The sequence below is a fragment of the Grammomys surdaster genome, unplaced genomic scaffold (genome assembly GCF_004785775.1).
Source record: "Grammomys surdaster isolate TR1022 unplaced genomic scaffold, NIH_TR_1.0 125808, whole genome shotgun sequence".
Classification (NCBI taxonomy): Eukaryota; Metazoa; Chordata; class Mammalia; order Rodentia; family Muridae; genus Grammomys; species Grammomys surdaster.
The window spans coordinates 1,196,182-1,201,589 of NW_021620639.1; positions in this window are offsets into that span (position 1 = coordinate 1,196,182).

Genomic DNA, 5,408 nt, shown 5'->3' on the forward strand with positions numbered 1-5,408 from the left:
TGCTGCTGCTGCTGCTGCTGCTGCTGCTGCTGCTGCTGCTGCTGCTGTTGGAGCGGGCGCCGCGAGGACTGCGGCGCTGGGACCCCTCCCTCGCGGCGCCCCACCCTCGCCGGCTCCGGAGCGCGCCCTCCCCGCGGGTGGAGACTGCAGCGGTGGGGGCCAGGGAGAAGACGCGGTGCGCGCCCGCCTCTCGTGTAAGAAACTTGCGGCCCCGCGCGCGGAGGCGGGAGGGACAGGGACTCTTTGAGCACGTGCGCCCGTAGCGAGTGGGAAGGCGGAAGGCTGTGGCGATGACGCGTCCCCCGCCCCTAGGCTTCCAGCTGTTTCGTGCAAACCAGAGCGGGAAGTGAGGGGACTTGGTCGAGGGAGTGGTGGCTCCTGTTGGTTGGGTCCTGCTTAGGTAGACTTCCCAAACAGTAATGATCTGATCTAGGGTGCCTTTACAGCTCTACCCAGAGCCCCTCCCCCCCCCCCCACCCCTCACCCGGATCCCTGGCATTCTCCATTATCCTGTTCCATCTGACCTTGGGATTTAGGGGAAGCTGGGTAGTGGGGGTCAAAGCAAGGCTGCAGCAAGTGTTACTGTGTTATTCTGTGGCATTACTAAGAGCATACACATACTGTTAAAAGCCGACTCCTCCTACCTCCAACTTTATTAGCCTCCTTAAATAAAACCTGAATAGCAATGAGTGTCTTAAAACTCAACAGGACCTAGCAGGGAGCATTTGGTACCCCGTCAATCCTTAAGTGTTAGCGGCTGATATATGTGCCTCTGCCATGGTGGTTAGCATCTTAGAAATTTGTATCATAATCGCTCAGTGGAAAACATAAAAGTTCCAATCCTGGAGACAGAAGTTGGATTTCAGATGAGTCAGCCAGGAAGCAAGAAGAAATGTCCTGAAAGATGACTAGTAAGTAAGTCCCCTGGGAATCTAGATACACACAGTGGTTTGGAGTGCATCTCAGAACATTGGATTATGTACGGAAAAGAATGCTTTGCTCTCATCCTCCTCAACCTCCGGATCTTACAGGTTCTGATCTCCTCTTCTTGCCACCTCTCCAAGATGGTCCCTGGAACTTAGGGAGAAGAGGTGTGATATGCTTGTCCATCTGTGACTGGCTGAGCCCACCATTGAACTCTGACAGGTTGTATGTTTGCATTAACTGCCTTCGACTACACAAAGCAACTCTCTCCTGAGATCTAAGAGCTGCACTGACCTATAGGTATAGAGATACAAAGTTAGAGGACAGTTTGATACTATTTCCATTCTGCGCTGACCTATAGGTATAGAGATACAAAGTTAGAGGACAGTTTGATACTATTTCCATTTAGCAAAATGAGTAATGCATTGTCCTCTGAGCATTAACAATTCCCCAACCATGGATTCTCAGCCAGATATATAGAAGCAGGCATGAGTTTCCTCCGGTCACATACCGTAAAACCAATCAGAAAGCAGCTGGTTACCCCCTTAACATTCATACCACTGTTGTGCCTATGGGCCTATCTTGCCACATCAGTCATTACTGAGATTCATTGGGTTCACAGCTGGGTAAAACTGTTGGTAAGTCACACGTACATCCAGAAGCCTGCATACCAACTTCTGGTACTATGAAAGATAGGCAGATGGAGAGGAAGCTCCCTGATCAATGCCAGCTTGATTTCTCCATGTCCTGTGACCAATGTGTCTTCTGCATTAGAATCTTACTATCAAGTTCTGGTGGGCAACCAGTAGCAAATGACAATATCCCTTGTTCTTTGCTGGTCTCTGAGACACCCCTAACATCTACAGACTCTCCAAGTTAAACACAAATCTCAAGAATTGATGCTAGGATACACTATGAGTGAGAACGTGCAATGTTTGTCTTTCTGAATCTGGAAACTGTTTACTTTAAATAGTTAATATACACTAATGAAAAAGCATTCTGAGATGTTTCTGAGATCTTGGCTGAAATGGCAGTCTTTCTTTCTAGTACACATGAGCTTAGTCTGTCTAAGCGATTTCCATGACATCTTTCCCATTCTGCCATTTTTCCGAAGTATGAATGATGAAGTTTAATACATTGTCTAAGGTGTTATTCTCAACTCCACAAGATCGAAGGGGTTTAAATGTCTCATTTTAAATAAATTATTAAAATGCTGTATGTGAGAATTTCCTAGAAAATAAATATTTTACTGTCTTGATTTATAACTTGTCAAATTAGTTGCTTCACTTAAGTAGGTATGTTTTCCAACAAGTGGAACCATGAATTTAAAATGAATATATACTTATATAGACACAGGCCGGGCGGTGGTGGCGCTTATTTTTTAATGACTATTGAATATTTCATGTTTGAAATGCTCGATTATGCTTAAGTACATGTTGGGTAGTTTTAACATTTGAAGCACATTTTCATAGAATTTTAAGTTGTTTTTAATCAACATTTGTTTAATTCAGATTTTTCAAATTTTTTATTGTATAAAAATATATTTTGCCAGGCAGTGGTGGTCCTGTCTCGAAAAACCAAAAAAAAAAATAATAATTATATATATAATTTTTAATCAATCTTTTGATTGATCATTATAATTTAAAAACTTAAATCCTAAATTTTTATATAATGTGATTGACATGCTGATGAATATGTGTGAGTTATAGGGGTTAATAACAAATCTTTAAGCCCTTGTAGAGTCTTAGTTTGCAAGAGACCTCTAAGACAAAAGAGATTTGCAAGCAAAAACAAATAGAAATTTACTAACATGTGTATTTCCTATCCCCGTGGGGGAGGTGCAGAGAATGAGTAGTTCTCAACGAGATGGCTTCGAGCCTGAGCTGTGTAACATCTTCACATGATAGTACATTTCCTGGGAGGTGACAAGGCAGAGCAGGTGTAGCGACTTGGAGGAGAGCAAAGAGCAGGCAGAAGGGGGCAACCGTGGGCTCATTTGTGTAGATGGGTTCCAGGCCAGTAAAGTCCAGAATTGAAATGTGTGGTCACCTATTCTCCATAGTGGGAGAATGTAAACTTGTGTTGGTTGGAGGGGAGTCTTCTGTTTGTCCCAGTCTAACTGTATGGCATGGTCACCTATTCTCCATGGTTGGAGAATGTGAACTCATTTGCATTGGCTGGAGTCTTTCATCTGTCTGAGTCTGTTTCCTGCCTTTTAGCAGGTAGCCAGAGGGCAGAGCTCTCCTGCATAGGCCCTGCCTTCATTGCTTTCAACTCAGTGATCATTCCTGTTTGGGAGTGACATAGTCAGGTCCCCCACAGTCTTTTAAGAATCAATTCTGAGTGCCATTTGGATCTGTCAGGTCAATAACAGCATGGGGAAAACCATGCTTTTGTTAAAAATCATAAAACTGTTTTATATTGAAGAAATAAAAAGTGTGTTGTTCATGTCCCAGGTCTTTCAGTGCAAAGGACATTCAGGGCATATGCCCTGAGGCAGGAACCCTCCAGGCTGCAGATTTATAAACATCCTTGTGTCCTCGACAGATGCAGGTAACTGGGGTGTGTGACTGGCGATGGAACACTAGAAAGTGTATCCTCAGTCAGTTGTCTCTCTCTTCTGAGATAGCTTTTGATATTTTATTGATGAATCCCTAACTTGTAAACATTGAACCACTTGTGTTGACAATGTTTGCAAGAATTGCAATGTGTACATGATACACATGAAGCAGCGATGATCAGCACCAGGGAATAACCATGATTTCAGTGGTGATGAGACCGAGAGGCACGCGCAGGGAGGGCTGTGTAATAAGTAAGTACGTGGCAGGTCTGTCTATCAATGACCCTGGTGACATCCTGTCATGGTTAGGCTGAATTAATGAGTTTAATTTAAAATGTAATTATTAATTGATTTTTTTTTACCATGTTCTGCAAGGGCCACCATACTGCTTACCAATCAGAACAGAAATCTTTCAATACAGTAAGAGTTAGGGCAAGTACACTAATGGAGGTTGGCCGAATAAAGTATAAGGTAGAAAGCAGAATGACTTTAAAGACAAAGGCTTTTTCTACCTTGGGGAAAGCTTTGTCCCTCAGAATGCATCTGGAGGATGCCTGGGGTTAGAAGAGGAGACAGAACAGCTCTACCAACATCTAGAGGGAAGCAAGAAGCAATTTTCTGCAGACTGGAGAGGGTGGGGCCAAGGGTTTAGAGAAGAAAAGACACACACATTACTTCATGCTGGTGTTATAGAAGACATAACAACTGTGGCTGTGTGGCACTGGGGAGACTGGGGTCAGACCTAATCCTTCAAGGATCTCCAGCAAAGACAAGGAGGCCAGAGATAAAATGAATGAGACTCAGGAAGACCCGTGTGGACCTGCGACCAGTGGCAGACGTAGAAGCTTCCGGTACTTCAGTAGTGTACTAGCCCTGCCTCCACCCGACCCCCAGCATCTTTGCCCAAACTTTTGAGGATCCTCCTGCATCCCTAATAACAAATTTTCTTCTAGTCAAGCATCAAGACGGCTCAAAGATTTAAACTATTTTAAAGACAGTCAGGAGATTATGAGTACAGTTCATGTAAGCTTGCACTTTGTAGTATTTTCCACATGTGAATAGGGGCTGAGTGGGTTCCAGTAACAGTGTCTGAACCCAGCCAGCAGCAGCCTGGCCTACAAGGACATGTAGAGTGATCCAGGTTATAGTGGGCTAAAAGCACCAGCTCTGCATGGAGCTGGCAGTGGCCAGCTCCTGACGTTAGAAAAGTTATTATTGAGTCAACTATATGCAAGAAAATAGGGTAACATGTCCTGTGGGCATGAAGGGATGAAGAGAAAAATCTTTAGATCCTAGTTTTTAGCAGCTACAAAACACAATTTGGGGACAACTCGGAGGCATCTGTGTCCCAGTGCTGACTGCTGCTGACTCTGGCATGGGACGGAGGAATGTCTGCAGAACTTCCCTGCTGTTTTTCATCCTCTGAATTTTTATGAATAGTCACTTTCAAAGCCCCAGTTTTTAAGGCACTCCAAACATCTAAACTCACCAAGAGAAAGAATCAGGCTTTGGCAAATTGTCTAACCTAAACAGAGTCTCTGGTTGGTATTCAGGAAACGGTTGGACTGTTGCTGAGAGCCAGAAGTGGTGGGTGTAGAGAAATTAGTGAGTAGATTTAAGCTGAAGCTTAGAGAGTTGCTGAAATTCCCACACAGCCTGGCTGGGAAACAAGACAATACAAGAACTTCACCAACAACCCTGAGTTAATGCCAGTCAGGGGACATGTGTATGCTAGAGGGAAGGGTCCAGTCAGGTTTTCCTATGAATGAAATGGGATAATGGGAAGAAAGGAGAGTTAGAGCCCACTGAACTCAGCTGCCCCAGAATTCAAACACTCCCTTTTATACACTGGCCATGATGTGTGTGAGCATGGGGTGGGGAGGGGGTGAACTTGAGGCAGGAAGGGGTCAGGGTTGGGATAAGC